Source organism: Phoca vitulina, unplaced genomic scaffold, assembly GCF_004348235.1.
Source record: "Phoca vitulina isolate PV1807 unplaced genomic scaffold, GSC_HSeal_1.0 scaffold589, whole genome shotgun sequence".
Taxonomy (NCBI): Eukaryota; Metazoa; Chordata; class Mammalia; order Carnivora; family Phocidae; genus Phoca; species Phoca vitulina.
In genome coordinates this window covers 177-18,092 of record NW_022590276.1, presented here as the reverse complement: position 1 = coordinate 18,092, position 17,916 = coordinate 177, and the positions used below count along the sequence as shown (strand labels likewise).

At 49.3% G+C, this 17,916-nt stretch overlaps 2 pseudogenes; both read right to left on the bottom strand.

Moving 5' to 3' along the window:
• Nucleotides 1–3,373: 3,373 nt before the first annotated feature.
• On the bottom strand, nt 3,374–3,881 carry LOC116629313 (annotated as a pseudogene).
• Nucleotides 3,882–7,980: 4,099 nt separating this feature from the next.
• On the bottom strand, nt 7,981–8,710 carry LOC116629312 (annotated as a pseudogene).
• Between the last annotated feature and the right edge of the window lie 9,206 nt (nt 8,711–17,916).

The window sequence follows — 17,916 nt, the reverse complement described above, 5'->3', positions numbered from 1 at the left end:
AGAATAGGGTTTTATATACTTTTTCTAAAATCACTTATTTGTACCGTGTGTCTGGTCTCCCACGTAGGAAAGGTCAACGTGGTGCCCAGTTAAACCCCTTGAGGGGCCTGTTCCTATGAACTCAGAACCATCCTGCTGACAAAATTGCCTAACACAGACAGAGATTCTAGGACAAAGGATTTGGGGTCAGACCACTCTCTGGGTTGGACACAGCTCTAGTCCCTGCAACTGTGTCCAGCACGTTCAGGATGGAAGCCTTATTCATTCAGTGCCCAATGACTACAGGAATGGATTTTACTACCCAAAGCCTACTCGACACAGAAGATTCTGTCAAATATCCCAAAGCTGAGGGGGGGAGAAGTGGAGGTAAGGGGGAGTGTGTCCCTGAGGTCACATGCCCTGTGGCCCTGGGTTGGGACAGAAGACTTTCCATCAGATTGCAGCCTGGCTGGAAGTGTCACTGGGGAGTGACTAAGAGTGACAGCCCAACCCTGAGAACACAGGGAACATGTGTCACTTGTCCTCAAGGGTTTTGAGTTCTGAGGCTGGGTTCCCAGAATGAACATACTGATCAGCCTCAGCCACTGACTGGATCCCACAAATGGTCGGGGGCTGAGCTGCCCGTGGGGACAGGGACTCCCCCCTGGGATTCCTGAGCTTCAGCATCATCCCAGGACAGCAGGTGTTCAGAGCCCATCCTGGCTGCCCTGGGGACAGGACCCCAGTCACAATAGATGTCTCCAGTTTTCCTATTGAGGAGCATTCTGCCTTCTGGAAACTGTGACACTGGGGATGGCTGGGTGAGCACAGGTGACCCTGACTTCCATAAGGACAGAGAAGCTTGGACTCTCCAGGGTCCCAGACACACTATTCACTCAGAAGGAGGACAGGGGTGTGTGTGTGTGTGAGTGTGTGCGTGTGTGTGTGTGTCTGTGTGTCCAAAACTGAGGCTACCTGATTTTTTTTCATTATGTCTCTCTTTTTTTCATTATGTTATGTTAATCACCATACATTACATCATTAGGTTTTGATGTAGTGTTCCATGATTCATTATTTGCCTGTAACACCCAGTGCTCCATGCAGACCGTGCCCTCTTTAATACCGATCACCAGGCTAACCCATCCTCCCACCCCCCTCTCCTCTAGAACCCTCAGTTTGTTTTTCAGAGTCCATCGTCTCTCATGGTTTATCTCCTCCTCCAATTTCCCCCCCTTCATTCTTCCCCTCCTGCTATCTTCTTCTTCTTCTTCTTTATTTTTTAACATATATTGTATTATTTGTTTCAGAGGTACAGGTCTGTGATTCAACAGTCTTACACAATTCACAGCGCTCACCATAGCACATACCCTCCCCAATGTCTATCACCCAGTCACCCCATCCCTCCCACCCCCCACCACTCCAGCAACCCTCAATTTGTTTCCTGAGATTAAGAATTCCTCATATCAGTGTGGTCATATGATACATGTAAAGACATGATTGACTTATTTCGCTCAGCATAACACCTCCAGTTCCATCCACATCATTGCAAATGGCAAGATTTCATTCCTCTTGATGGCTGCATAATATTCCATTGTATATATATACCACATCTTCTTTATCCATTCATCGGTCGATGGACATCTTGGCTCTTTCCACAATTTTGCTATTGTGCACATTGCTGCTATAAACAACGCTGACCCCTGTCCCTCTTATGACTTTGAAACACCCTGAGGGATGCTTCTCCATGGGGATTCTCTTTATATACTTCCAGGGTCCTGACCCTGCATTTAGAGGTAAGGATCTCAAAGATTTTTACTGGAAAAGGACTTATTTAGGCCAGGAGGGCTCATGTGAGAGCAAATCTGTTCACCATTTACTGAATCAGGAGTCCAGGTCCTGTTGAGTGACAAGAAATCTGTCAATTTTTTATCTCTGCAGACACGAGACCTACAACTGTGCGGTTTTCAGGTGTCTGGAAGCACTGGGTGGGGGGGGGACCATGCAGCCCCCTCCTTTTTGCCCTGACATCCCAGCCAGAACCACAGTCCCCCGTGTCCCCAGGGGTATACCAGGGAGTGAGAACAAGATATTGCTGATGGTTTTGTGCATGTCTGAATAAACACTTCAGCCCTGGGCTTTAAGTAGCATAGAAAAATGGTTCTATGGTGAATCCTCTGTCCAAGGAATTGGAGCATAAGAAAAATAATGACATATCTTAAAATATGCAGGCCATCCTTTGTCTGTGGATTCCTCTAAGACTCCCCATGGCATCAGTTAATTCTGAAGGGGGGAAAAATCAAAAGGCCCATGTGCAAATACCTAAAGGTAGATAAATACATCCTTTTCAAGAAATGTAATAACTTTATTTTCATATTAAAGAGAATGACTGGGGGATGCGTGGGGGACACAGTTGGTTGGGGGTCTGACTATTGGTTTGGCTCTCCTCCTAATCTCAGGGTCCTGAGGGGCACCCGGGTGTCTCAGGCAGTTAAACCTCTGCCTTCGGCTCAGGTCATGATCTCAGGGTCCTGAGCTCTAGCCCCGCATAGAGTTCCACACTGAGCGCAGAGTCTGCTTAAGACTCTCTCTCTCCCTCTACTTCTCCCTGCTGTGCCCTCTCTCTCTCTCTCAAATAAAGAAAGAAACCTCTAAAATAAATAAAGAGACTGACTGGGAGAGTTGAGAACAGAAAAATGGAGCCTGGGTCTGAAAGCAAGAAGGAGAATGTGAAGGGTTGCATGCACCTATATTTTCTGGTCATTGTCCTGCCTAGAAATGGGCCCTGGAGACTGGAAACTACAGCAAGGTCATTTCCAGTTTTCTCTGAAACCCTGATGTGGAGACAGAGCTCAGACTAAAGAGTCAGAGGGAGAGACTGAAACCTGAGGGACGCGGGAGCGAGAGGAGAAGAGGAGGAGGGTCTGGGGGGTGTTGTCAGGGAGAGTCTGTAGGATCTGGTCCAAGTTCATGTGTAGCTGGTTCAGAGAGAGGAGACTGTGTCTGTGACCAGGGTTATTGCCAATGTATCAGCTGTGGATACATCAGTCGTGACACAAGGTCACACTTCATGGAATAAGATGATAGAACGGATTGTGGAGGAATGTTCATGGGCAGTATGTTCAGCCATAGACACAGAATTCATTCCTGTCCATCTTCTCCAGATTGAGTGGGGATGTGCGGTTGGGCTCGGATATCTCATGTGTCTGTGTCTTCCTCGGATACCCCCATTTTATGTCACTTTCCGTGCATTACATGACTCTTCCTCTTTCCCTGTTGAAGGATAGATCGTCGTGCAGAAGATACCACCCCGCTATGTCTCTCCAGGTAAGTTTCTTACTGAAAAGCGGCTGAGAAACAAGATCCGTGGGCCCAGAGGTTTTAGACCCACTTCCTCCTTATCTGAGACGCTGTGAGGAGCGGTAGCTGCTCCCACCGCCGGGAGCTGTAGCCCAGTGATCGTCCGCCTCGGCCTCAGCCTGCAGCCCCGAGATGCGCAGAAGCCCTGCATTGGCCGAGGCGTCTTTGGAGCCCGAGAGGCGGCTGGGGACCCCGGAGCCCTGGTGCTTATCGGAGTCTGAGGAGTAGTACAGCAGACCCCGGGGAGGGCTCCCTGGCTGCTGCTGGATCCTTTAGATGTTAGAGCCGCCAACACTGATGTCCCTGCTCAGGTGTAGGTCAGTCTGTCTGTCGTTCCCGGAGATGCCGAGAGGGGGGGCGGCTGGGTCAGCACGGGCTGGGACACGGAGCCTGCAAACACAGACATTAATGGGGCAAGAAATGGAGAAATTTATCAAGATGCTGACTTCAGGAAGAGTGACTTTGAGGGCTGCCCAGGTTCCCTGAGGCCTGGACCTACCTGTACAATAGGAGAGGAGCGTGAGGAAGACCGGCGTCCAGGCCATGGTGACACGGACACTGGACCCCACAATGGGCCAGGCTGCCCCAGGCCTCCTTTTCTCCTCCACCCTCTGCCACAGGAGGGGCTGTCCATGCAAACGGGGTCCACCCAGTGACTACCCAGCCCCTCCCTGAGCCCTGCTGCTGGGGCTCAGCTCACAGACAGAGGGAGGAGGATGGGGGTGGCTTCAGCCCTGGGGAGAGCCCTGGGAGGATGCACCTACTGAGACCACACACAGGTCCCTGCTCAGGGGACTCTGCCAGGCAAGAGGGGACACAGCTGCTGAGTCCCCATCAGAGAGCACAGGGCCAGTCCCCACTTCATTTCTCTTGAGTGAATGCTCCTCACTGAGCTGCTATGTAGAGACCCCAGGGCAGTCCCACCGCGGCCCATGCTGGTCACGGGCACAGCCTTCACTGTGTCCCAAAGCCCTGAGAGCCCCACTGATTTCTGCAGCTCCCCACATCCCTGTGGATCCACACTTCCGTGGACCAAGTCTCAGTACAAGTTTCCCCTGCTGTCTGAAACTCCATCATCCCTAAGAAACCTTAGTACGCCACGATGCATAAGGCAAGAAGCAATTAATATTAATTTGTAGGCACAATTTTTTGCATGTTTCCAGGCTCAAAAAGAAATCAGTCCTAGGCTTCTCTGATACCCAAGGACACATTTTGCTGTCAGATGTAGAACACGAATGGCGATAAAGCGCATGTGATAACACACACCGTTCACAGCCGCGGTGGCCTGTGGTCGAGCTGCTGGCTGTGACTCCCGGGGAAGCAGCTGGAAGGCGCCCGTCATGCTGGTTGGGTTGTGCACCGTCTCTGGAGAGGCTCCTGCAAACCTCACGCTGGATGCTAAGTTGGTGCTTATTTTTTTGTGAAACAGAAAATCCTCTTCAGATTGCTTTGAGCAGTAAAAGCAGCTATTAATGTAAATATTTCATAAAAGCAAAGAGGTGTAAAGAGAACTTTCCAAGTTGGGGGTACCTATACTATGTTTCTGATCTGTGTGCCAGTTTATTGTAATTTCTCACTCCAGGCGGAGCCGTGGTCCATGCGAGGTGAAAATATGTGCATATACAATTACAGGACTTTCTAGACAAAGCTGAATGACCCAGGTGTGCAGGGGGGCACGTGTGTCACTGAGGAGGGGACAGTGGAGCTGCATTGCGGAAGTGGTAGGGGCTGCTTCTGGGAAAGGCATAGAAACAGAATTTTGGGGACGCCTGGGTGGCTCAGTCAGGTGAGCGTCTGCCTTCGGCTCAGATCATGAGCCCAGGTCCCGGGATCGAGTCCCACATCAGGCTCCCTGCTCAGCGAGGAGCCTGCTTCTCCCTCTGCCTGTCACTCCCCCTGCTTGTGCTTTCTCTCTCTCTCCCTAAGAAATAAATAAAATCTTAAAAAAAAAAAAAAAAAGAAAGAATTTTGTAAGGATACACTCACTCAGTGGCCTAATGTTTCCCAGCGGTCACTGTTGATTCACACCTGGTACATCCTTACAGTGAGACTGACGTCGGTGTTGCTGTATTAGGAGAGTCTCTGGGAACATCCCATAACCCCCAGTCACAGCCCTGGCATTGGACGTCTGCATTTGTCAGGAGACTAAAATAATTTCAACAAAATGTGTCCACTGTTCATGCTTCCCACTCTAGGTTGTCATTTTCCCTTTTTGGTTAACCTGGGAATTCATTATTTCCTGTGTCTCTCTGATATACTTACGATGAATTTTCCTTTACATTAGTCCAGTTTTGTAACTGTTCTCAGTATGAGCATTAATATAAACCCTTACACTGTACAACCGACATCCCTCTTCTTAGAATTTCTCTCTCCACTCTTGCATCACGGGGCCCCCAGGACAAGGTATCCCACCCACATTTAAGCTTCATCATGTTTACCTGGTAAATGTCCCATGGATTGGCAGGAACCAAAAAACAGAGTTTTCTAGATTTTTGTCTATAATATGAGGGCTTTCTATGACAATGAAGGTTGAATTCCTAGGCTCTGTTCTCCTAAATACTGCGATGCATCTCAGCATCACTCCAACTGAAAAGGCAGAGGAAAACCAATGAGAGAAAAAGACTATGAAACATGAGATGAAACATACTGGTCTCACCACAGCTGATTACATCTGCAACTACCCCATTTCCCAATACAGTCACATCCTGAAATACAAGATTTTTGTAGAACTTTTGTCACATGGATTGATAAAGATACAGTTCAACCCATAACGATTCACAACCATGGTTTATTCAGATTTTCTCAATTTTTACCTAATGTCCCTTTGCTGTTCTAAGATCCAGTTCAGGATCTTTATGGCATTTAGTTGTGATGCCTCCTTAAGCTTCTCTCACTGTGACACTTTCTCAGATTCTCCTTGTTTTGGTGACTTCGTCCACACTTACCGAGTGGGAATCATGCCTGACATGCTTCGGGCTAAGTGTTTGCACCTGTTACTTGAAATCTCTGTACTGGAACGTGTCTCTTCCTCCATTTATTCATTTATTCAACCATTTCACAATAGGGACTGTGGACAATTATTTTAAATGTTGAGTTAGAAGCTATTACTGTCACATTTATTCGATTGCTCAAATCTTTCCACTTTTGCCCAATGGGGGCATTTTAAGTGTCTCACGAGCTCCTGGACACACCCCGTCACTGTGTGTGTGGGCTGGGCCTGCGCTGATGTACTTGTGTTTGTTCTGAAGGATTCTACGCTTTCTGACACTAGAAGTCGCCCCAAGCTTGTCCGTGTAATTCCTGATCTGGGGACTAAGCATCTCTCCAAAGCAGCCTGCATCTCTTCCCCGGAGAACGGTACTAGGAAGCACTATTTGGGGGAATGCACTCAGGGCTGTGGGCATCCCAGCGTGTACTTCCGCCCCGCTGACAGACCGAGGGCTTCTGTATGACAGTCACTCACCCGGGACCCTGCACACAGCGCTGACTGTCTCCACAGGCAATTATCTGTCCCCATCAAACTACACACGATTCCAAACCGCCCTCCCCAGCTCGAACCCAGGAGCTCACGCTTCACCCAGGCCTCCTCCCTGGGTTGTATCTGTGACTTTCCAGTCCTACCGGGAGAAATCTGGCTCCCCCAGGGCCCACCCACTGACTTGATTGCTCAATTCCAGGACACAGTGCAGCCCCCTCAAAATAACCCACCTGTTCCCGCGGGACACAACCCTGTCTACTGGAGCACAGAGCCCACGGGCGGTCGCTTCTGACTTTGCACTGACGGGCTCCGCTCCTTTGCACGGTCACTCGGCCCAGCGGCTCTGCCCCGAGCCCGGCCCTGAGCTGGGCTCACACGTCTGTCCGGCAGCTACGGGGGTTTGTCACAGTCCGCATTCCACCCCGGGCCCCGAACCTCCCTAATGAGTTTTATCTGCACACTGTCGCTTCTGTCATGTGGCTGCACGGTGTTCAGTGAACTCTGACAGTCATCGTGTCATTTCACTGCCGTTACAGCGTCACAGAGAATCCTTCTCTTGCTCAGAAACGTTTTCCTCCGTTCACATGATCAACTCTTTTGTCTCTTTTCTCCTTCCAGAAACTGCAGATGTTTGCGCTCTCTCCAGAGTGTTGCTCTCCCATATGTGATATAACTTTAACCGTACTACGTATTATTTCCCATTTTAGAAATGTGCTGCCTATTTGGTGGCATCTCAGTCCGGGTCCATGTTTGGGTGATTAGATACAAACCTGGACTAAATCTCTATGGACAGACTTCCGGTCACTTTCAGTTTTAGTGATTATGAATGAAACTGGTACAAACATTCATGTGCAGGTTTTTGCTATGGAGAAAAGTTTTGGGATTCCTTTATAGTTTTATAATTCTAAGTGAGTGTCTATTTCTCAAAAAAATCAGGAAATAAGACAAAACTAGGCAGCAGCACCATTTATAGCCATGCAGATAATAATTTCTGATGCAACAGGACTGAGTTATTCTTCAAGCACCACATGGGGAGTGCTGAGATCCCATGATATGTTCAGAGACAAAATAAAATGTTTGATTCATTTTAAAATCAGAAGGAAAAAGTTAATATGATGTAGCCTAGAAGTTAAATACCCCCAGTTGATGAAAAAAGAACTTTCTGTTTACATGAAGAATCCTTGTCTGGGAATGGGCTGCTCCAAGCGACTCTGAGGACAGAAGGGACAGGAGGGACCTCGTCCTTAAATGGTGCCCCTGGATGGACCTGGTCCCAGGGCATCAGCAAAAAAATAAGCAGAATCACAGGCTAAGCTGGTGTGTGTCCTCCTCTTTACAGATGAGTTAGAGGGTTTTTGTCTCACTTCCCCACAGGCCGGGAGCACTGTGTGAGCACTGAGACTATCATCCCACACTGAGCAGTAATACTCAGCCTCGTCCTCAGCCTGGAGCCCAGTGATGGTCAGGGTGCCAGAGTTGCCAGACGTGGAGCCAGAGAATCGCTCGGGGGCCGCCGTGGGTCCTCCACTACAACCACAGATCATGGTTTTAGGGTATTTCCTGGGAGCTGTTCGAGCCAGGTAACACAATTACCACTCCCAATGTTGGAGCTGCTTCCAGTGCAGGAGATGGTGACCGTCTGGCCCAGGGCCCCAGACACGGAGGGCAGCTGAGTCAGCACAGACTGGGCCCAGGACCCTGCAAGGGGGAGAGACACAGACAGGGTGATGCTGGGGTCTTCAGACAAGAGGAGAAACAGGGCCCCACCTGTCCTCCCAGGGCCCCTTCCCCTGTCCCTGCCTCCAGTCACCTGTGCAGTGAGCGAGGAGGCTGAGGAGGAGAGGGGACCAGGCCATGGTGGAGGTCATCACCGATCCTGCCTTCTGTGGCCCCACAGCTGAGGCAGAGCCTCCCTTAATCTGTCCCTTCCCCTCTTCATCTTCTGCGAGAGGGAGGGCCTGTCCATGCAAATGAGACCCCCAGCTCTCTGACCCCTCATTGGCCCTGGGTCAGGTCCCTCTGCCTGAGGATGTGAGGGGCGGTGGGCAGGGGAGGGACTGTGTGTGCCCAGGGATGGGGAGGTCCCAGCTGTGAGCCCTGAGCACAGGGCACAGGCAGGGCCAGGTCACAGGCCCAACTCTGATCACCCCTGACTCCTCAGAAATGGGACCAGAGTGCCCCCTGGTGTCCAGACTCAGACACATCATTATGTGACATGGTGACCAGAGCCCATCAGACCCATCTCCACACCACCCCCAAAACTGTTTTGGCAACTGTTCCCTGCATTAGGGCCTGACCTGTTGTCCATATATGTCACCTCCCATTAAGTCAGGACACACTATATGCTCATCTAAGAGTCTTCAGAGTGAGGCTCTCCATGGTTCCCTTCTCTGTTCCTGGGTCAGGACTGAGACGTTATCTCTACACAAACTCTTCTAGAACAGGGTCCAGTCCAGAGCAGTGACAGGTCCGCATGGACACAGGGTCCCTCTGTGCAGGATGTTGGGACTTTCCTCGTATGTGCTTTCTCCCCGATTTCCAGAGCTCTCCTTCCTCTGAGGTCCTCACCGTACTGAGGAGATGGGGAGCTCTTCTCTCCAGATTGTGTGTAGATTCCGTCACGTGCATTCCTAGAGGGTCACACACGGAACATCTTTGTCACCTGTCACTGATTCCCCTGTTGAAACAACAGGTTGCCACACATTGGGCAGGGATTCCCTCCTCAGCTCTGTCCTCCCAGCACAGACACGAGTCTGCAGGAGCCCTGCCACGTGAGTGTGTGTGGCCCTGACCTCAGAGCACAAAGGACAAACGTGCTGGAAGTTCTAGCAGGGAAGGAGTGACTGCTGCAGATGCTCTGACAGGGACCTAGTGACAGAGTTTATGTGTCAGTCACCACGGAGCCAACCTCATACTTAAGATGAACTTGTTATTTTATACATAATTCCATTCAGTAAGATTGATTTAAACTCAATGACAATGTCAGTGTGAAGATGCAGGTACAATCAGGAGTGGACTTTCCTCAGATCTGTGCTTAGTGCGGAGAGAATCTGGGTGGAAGGAGTAGTTAAACACATGGATGGGAAAGAGTGGAACAGGAATGCATTCTGTTCTCAGGAGAATAGGGCTTTATATTCTTTTTCTCAAATCACTTATTTGTACCATGTGTCTGGTCTCCCAGGTAGGAAAGGTCAACGTGGTGACCAGTGAAACCCCTTGAGGGGCCTGTTCCTATGAACTCAGAACCATCCTGCTGACAAAAGTACCAAACACAGACAGAGCTTCCAGGACAGAGGGATTTGGGGTCAGACCACTCTCTGGGGTGAGCACAGCTCTAGTCCCTGCAACTGTGTCCAGCATGTTCAGGATGGAACCTTTATTCATTCAGCCACCCATGACTACAGGAATGGATATCTACCACCCAAGGCCAACTGGACCCAGAAGTTTCTGTCAAGGGTCCCACATGTGAGTGGTGGCAAGGTGAAGATAAGGGGGAAGGTGTCTCTGAGGTCACAGGCCCTGTGGCCCTGGGTTGGGACAGAAGACTTTCCATCAGAGTGCAGCCTGGCTGTGGGTGTCACTGGGGTGACTGTGGGAGTGACAGCCTGGGGCTGAGAGCACAGGGAGCGTGTGTCTCATGTCCCCCATAGACCTTGAGCTCTAAGGGAGCAGCACTGAGGCTGGGGTCCCAGAATCAGGGTACCGATCAGCCTCAGGCTCTGAATGGAGCTCAGAGTTGGAGTGGGTTGAGCTGCCCATGGGGACAGAGACTCCCCCTGGGATTCCTGAGCATCAGCCTCATCCCAGGACAGCAGGTATTCAGAGCCCATTCTGGCTGCCCTGGTGACAGGACCCCAGTCACACTAGATGTCTCCAGTTTTCCTATTGAGGAGGATTCTGCCTTCTGGAAATTGTGACACTGAGGATGGCTAGGTGAGCACAGGTTGACCCTGACTTCTGGAGGGACAGAGAAGCCTGGAATCTGCAGAGTCCCAGACACACAGTCTACCCTATGACCCCTTTTTGGTCATTTTTATTGGTCATTTCTCCACGCGCTCACATCCCGGCCTCTCCTAGAGGAACAAGAGATGCCGAAACATCGACAGTGCTCGTCTCAGGACGATGTGGCTCTGCGACATTTTAATTTTTTTTCTTTTTGGTTATCTGTATTTTCTATGTGTTTTACAACGAACATTGTATCTTGTACCAAGTTGAAAAAAGATAATCAGCTTAAAAAGTATACCTCTTGGGTTTTTTTTTTAATTTTTTTTAAATTTTATTATGTTATGTTAGTCACCATACAATACGAACACAATGGATCGTGGATCACCACATCAAAAACCAATCATGTATTGTATGGTGACTAATTTTTTTTTTTAAAGATCTTATTTATTTATTTGACAGAGAGACACAGCGAGAGAGGGAACACAAGCAGGGGGAGTGGGAGAGGGAGAAGCTGGCTTCCCGCGGAGCAGGGAGCCTGATGCGGGGCTCGATCCCAGGACCCTGGAATCATGACCTGAGCCGAAGGCAGACGCTTAATGACTGAGCCCCCCAGGCGCCCCTACTTCTTGTTTTGAAAAAAAAAGAAAAACAACCAACACTACGGAGATGAGCACTTCATCAAGTGAGGCGTTCCTGGGTCATGTGTGTATACAGTGCGCCCTGGCGGGGGCGGGGGGGCGCTGCCACTGCAGGTCCCAGGGTTGTGGCGACCCCAGGGCTCTGTGAGTCAGGCAGCCGGAGTTAAGCCCCCTTGAGTGTGAAATGGGATGAGGGTGTGCCCACCTCACAGGATCAAAGGCATGGAGGTGCAATTTCTGGCACAAGGTAGGTGCTCAACCAAGTCTGCTTCTTCCTCCATCAGCGGCTCCCAGAGTCAGAGCCTGCAGCTGGTCAGCTTCCTCATGCCTGCTGAAGGAAAAGGATTGGCTTTGCCCAAACTGGGCCCATCCAGGTCCATCCACAGCTGCTGGTCCCTGGTGCTGTTGGCAGCCGCCGCTTAACCAGCTCTGGCTTGGAATCGCTGCCGCCCCTGGAATTTTCCCGTGCTCCCCAGAAAGACCCTGGCTTCTCATCAACACTACCTCTTGACCCTCTTCTCCATATAACCTGCGTCCCCTCTCCCCAGATTGGGTCCCTTCTGCATAAAGAAGGGCTTTCAGTCTTCCTGGGGTTGCTCACTTTTAATAACAATGACAGTAGTGTCTGCCATTTATTGACCCTGCATGGGCCTGGGCTTACATCCTCTCTCTCTCAGCCGCAGCTCTGCAGGGCGTGTGGTAGTGTTCCCATTCCACAGGTGAAGCTCAGAGAGGTGAAGGAACCCCTGCCAGGTCACACAGCTGGTGAGTGGCAGCCCTGTCTGGCTCCCAAGTTTCTCCCCCGTACCACACTGCCTGCTTAGTTAGCTGTCTCCATCCCGGCTTCTACTTCAAAAGGCAGACATTCTCCCACATGACTCTAATGTGCAGCCAAGTTGGATAACCATTGTGTTTTTTCAAAAGATTTTATTTGTTTGAGGGCGCCTGAGTGGCTCAGTTGGTTAAGCGTCTGCCTTTGGCTCAGGTCACAATCCCCCGGTCCTGGGATCGAGCCCTGCATCGGGCTCCCTGCTCGGCGGGGAGCCTGCTTCTCCCTCTCCCTCTGCTCCTCCCCGCTGCTCATGCTCTCTCTCTTTCTCTCTCTCTCTCTCCCAAATAAATAAAAATAAAATTTTATTTATTTGGGAGAGAGAGGGAGAGAGCACAAGCGAGGGGAGGGGCAAAGGGATAGGGAGAACCATACTTCCCACAGAGCGCGTTGTTATAAAAGCAGTGATTCTCAGCATTGACTATGGAATCGCCTGGAAAGATTTTCTAAATGTCAGCAGTGGGGAGGGAAGGGTGGATTTGGGGGCTGGGGAAGTAGGTCGTGACTGGAAGGGGATACTTAGGACTTCTGGGGTGGTGGTAATGTTCAACTTTTTAATCTGGGTGCTGAAGACTTGGGTGTGGTCACTTCTGTGAAAATTGTTGCGTTGTACATTTATGATTTGCGTCCTTTTCTATGCGTATGTTATTCTATAGTAAAAAAGAAATTTAATTAAGGAAATAAAAAAAAGCAATTGTCATCAGCTACTTCCCTGTCCCCTGGGGAAAGGTGCAGTCTGGGGCTCTGGACTCATCATCTTGAGGATGCTTTTCATAGCCTCAAGCAGAGGTTGGCCTTTGAGTGTGCGCCTGTCTTTGGCAATGAGCGCATCTGTTTTCTTGCTGCTGCTGAGTCTCGTTGGGCTGGTGCCATGCTGAGCTCCAGAATGCCCACTCTTGCTGTGGCGGAGGTACTCATCAGGCCCCATGGCGAGGGGCTACAGCTGCCCCCTCCCCACAGCTGGATTGATACAACCCCACACAGCCCAAGTCCCAGGACCTAGGGCAGCAGGGAGGTCAGCAGCTACAGCCCAGCACCTCCTGGGCCCAAGCCGTGAGTCCTCTGCTCACTTCTGCCTTGTAGCATAATCCGAGTCACTGGACAGGGGTTCTCTGGTCTTCACTTACAGACTCTCCGGTTTTCAGCCGGGCCCACGGATGTGTGAGATGAAGACTATTATTTCCCACGGTCCTTTGCAGCTAGATGTCATCACGTAACTCAGTTCTGGCCAATAGAATGTACGTGGAGTAGTCTGCACAATTCTGGGAATTGCCCTAAGACGAGGAGCGCGCTTCTTTTCCCTCTGTTCTTTCCTGCTACTTGGAATATGACATGGAAAGGATGAGTTCCAGCAGCCATGTTGTGCCATGGAGCAAAAGACATGCTTGAGGATAAGAGAGCAACGTGACGGGAGCTGGGGTCCTCTCTCTCTCTCTGTCATCTTCTTTGCCCCATGGAGCACCCTGTTGGCTGTGAACGGACTCCCTCAGGGCCTTTAACATGAGGGAGAAATGAGCTTCTACCCTATCTGAACCAGTAACATTTGGGGTTCTCCATTCCTGTCAACCCAACTGAGTCCTAACACTCAGGGCTTCGGACTTGATCTTTGGCCTGAGTTCCCATCCAGTGAGAGAATGAGGGTCTTGGCTTGCTCCTCCTACAGACTGGGGCTCTGCCCCCCACCCCATCTCAGGGGCTGAACCCTGCCACCTGCTGGTGCACCCCATCCATGCTGCCGGCAGGATTTTGTGCTGCTGGGTTTGTCTCTTGCCAGGATGGAGGACAGCCTATCACTCCAGTTGCTTTCTTGGAGTGAGCCCTGCTTCCCTCTCATCCCCTGACCCTTGGCTCCTGCCCTGTGCCTGACAGCCTGGCCACTCTCTGGACAGCTACCGCAGGGCCAGTGCCTATAATACCTTCCCCAGGGGACAGACAGGTCCAGGAGCAGCCAGTTCCTGAGATATAAAGACAATGGTACCTTCATTTATTCATTCCACAGATACTCACTGGGGACCCAACAGTAAGTAAGATGAGGGGGAGAGGCCGTGCTGGTGCAGCGGGTACAAGCACAGGCTATAGAATGAGAATATCAGACGCAGCACTGGACCCCATCACAAGAATTTTCAGGGGTTTCCTTTAAGAATATGCCCATCACCTTGGCTACCTGTGCAAGCCTGCACTTCTCTGGTCCTCAGCTTCCCATCTAAACGTGACAAGGCTGAACTGGATGATGTTTAAGATTCTGGGCAGGTCTGTCCTCCTGTGAAGGGAGAAAGGGCCCCGGAGCTCTTCAGCCTGGCTTCGCTGCTCACGGGCTACTGCCTGACTTGGGGCCATAAAGCAACTCCCGTTTATTTATTATGATTCCATGAGTTGACCGGAGCTCATCTGGACAGTTCCAATGACAGCACCCTTAACCAGTCTGACTTCAGTGTGCTCGCATCGCCGTGGGGATAATCACATGTACCCAGAATCCTCGCAGAATTCATGAGATAATCCCCTGGGTAACTGAGAGTAAATGAGGGAAGTTTCTCTTTATAGAAATAATCCAGCTAATAAATGAAGAAGAGATGATGAAATGTCACCATGTTTAACCCCCAGGGAATTACCGGGTCTAGGCATTGAGCATCAAGAGCTGCCAATGTCATAAGAAGGAGGCCACAAGAGCTGCCAATGTCATAAGAAGGAGGCCAACTAGACATTATGTCCTTCCTGTGGGAGAACACACCTACTATGAAGTAGTCTTGCCAAAAAAAAACCCCGAAAAACAAAACAAAACAAAAACCCAAAACAAAACCCAAACCTTCATCTGATCAAACCTCTAGACTCAAATACAGGAAATATAGAAAACAGAGCAATACACTAAGCTACATTATGGCTTTGCAACTGTCAAAATCCAGACTCGGGATAATCTACAGGATACATGACGCCTTCTTCAATGATAAGTTGCAGGGGAAGAGAGAAAGATGAAAGAGGAACCTATGGATTAAAAGAGATTTAAGAGACATCAACCAATCACAACTGAGTGCATCTATTTCCATCTTGATTGTATCAGACTGTTGAAAATGCTTTTTGACAAATAATGAATCATGGAACAGTACATCAAAAACTAATGATGTAATGTATGGTGATTAACATAACATAATAATAAAAAAAAGAAAATGCTTTTTGACATGACAACATTGGAAATTTGAATAATGAATATGTTATGATATTAAAGGATCATTGTTTTAAGAAAGACACAGAGAGATAATATGTGAATAACAATTGACAAAGTACAGAGAAGCACCCAGCAGCAGGGACCTATTATGAAATACGACTGGGAGTGGGGAGAAGAGACTGCTGGGAGTCTTACCCCCAGCTCGGCCAATAGCTCATTCGAGTCCCTTCACTTCCCCAGACCTCAGTTTCCCCATCTATGAAATGAAGCCGATGGACCCAATGTTAGCTTTGACCTCCTTTTGCTTTGTCTTCACATGGGCAGCCCCAGGAGCCTGTCCTTGGTACCCGTATCCACCCCACCATGTGGCCATAGGAGCATAAGATCAGCAGGATGGGCAGAAGCCCAGAGATGTTGGCCCCTGCAGAACCTAGAACAGAAGAGGCCATCTCCCTTGGAGGATCAAGCTGCGTGATCCCAGGTGGGATGTTTTCTCCAGGAGAGAAACCTCTGGAGGACTTCACTTACCCATGAACCATGGGCATGAGTTATCTGCTCGCTGGCTGCTTTGACCTTGTTCTGATAACTGGGCGTTCTGGTGAGTTCTCTTAGGTCTGGTTATCTGCTGAGGACTCCAGTGGAGGTGGGGTGCTGCTGCCTCTTGACACAGTCCCATGGGCACAAAGGGACCATGCACTGAATGGCGATAGGTCACTTGGCCCTTGATTCCTTGGTGCTGGCCTCTGCCCACTTGCCCTTCAAGTACCATCACTATGAGAGTGTCAGTCCTAACACGGAGCCTCACACAGTGTAAATGCTCAGCAAAAAAAGAGGGAAGACTTCCTTCCTGGACCTTCAGCAATGCTTAAAATTCTCTTGAAACACCAGGAGCTTTATCTTCAGAAGGTTCAGCTGAAATGCCCACCACCTGCTAGCAACACCAACCAGTTTAACACATAAACTGAATAAGACCCCAGCCCCAAAGAGAAAGAAAGACAATGCTGTTAAAATGAGCAGTACAGAGTAACAACTAAACCCACCATGTTGGTGTCAAACCTGGGTTCAAATCCTTGCTCTACCTCCCACTAGTTCTGTGACCTTGGATGAGTTACGTAACCTCCCAGCATTAAAATGAAAACTGTTGGTGCCCAGCAACCCACACTTCCTGTATACGGGCCGCTGCTGGCCTCTAGTGGCCACTGGATAGATTGCACAGCGAGTTGGCCTGAGGACAATGACGAGAGTTTTTCCCCACTTGGGCATCGGCCTGACTTGGGGGTTCTCAACCATGACAGACCTACAACTCCCTTTTCATAAAATTATATTGTGTGTAACTGTAATATACCGACCCAGGTATTGACATATACTAAAAGACATATTTATAGTGTACGATTTGATAATTTTTGACATATGTATATACCCCTGAATCCACCATCGTAATCAAGATAGTGAACATCTCCTCACTCCCAAAAGTTTCCTTGTGCCCCTCAGTTAGTCCTCCCTCTGCCCCTTCCTGTTCCCCCATCCCCAAGCAACACTGATCTGCTTTCTGTCATTCTAGATTAGTTTACATTTTCTGGAGTTTCTCATAAATGGAACCATGCAGTATATGCCTCTTTCTTTTTGGTCTGGCTTCTTTCAGCATTATTTTGAAATTTACCCATGTCGTTGTGTGTATCAGTAGGTCATTCCTTTTTGTTGCTGAGTAGTATTCCATTATACGAGTGTACCACAATGTGTTTATCCCTTCAGAAAGGTGGTAAATTTAAACATCAATAATAATGCCCTAAATAGAAGAGAAACTGAAGGAAAGTAATAAAATAATGGGTAAGTTCTGTGTAAATGCTCAGGCATGATCACACTGGAACATAAAGATGTAGTCAGATACTTCACCCATACATACAGTTACAACATGAACCCACTTTGCTCCAAAGCCCAGGGGTTGGCCACTCCGAGGGTAAACTGCTGAGTGGCCTGATGCATGGGGGCTGAGAGTGGGCGGAAAGGGTGGACACAGGCAGATTTCAGCTCAGTGGAAAGATGTATTTCTCACAGGGCTGACCATCAGGAAGGCATGTTTCCTTTTAAATGATCAGCATTGACACAGCTAGATCTAACCCTAAACATCCACGCTCTTGACTAACAATGTTCAGGCCCCAGAGAGATACTTCACATCTTACTCTAGATAGATGGGGGCGGGGGGCGGGGAATGCATCTGCATGGAAAGGTTTAATGAAAGCTTAACAGGACCCCTGCTAGGTAATATCTCAGATTGCAGAGAGACTTTGAGCAGAGAAGTACGTAGGTAAGAGAAAAGACAAATTAATGAACTTGTCAGATCTTTCCTCTCGGCCTGAATGCAATAGATTTGAACACAAAGAAATGTCCTTTTCTAGTAGTACTGAGTGTACAATTTCTCCTTGCTTCATGTGCCTATTCGTGGTTCTGGGGGTACACATGAATTTGTACAGTATTTGCCTCCATTGTAAATGGAAGCTGAGGAAATGTTTGCACTATCACATAAATCACA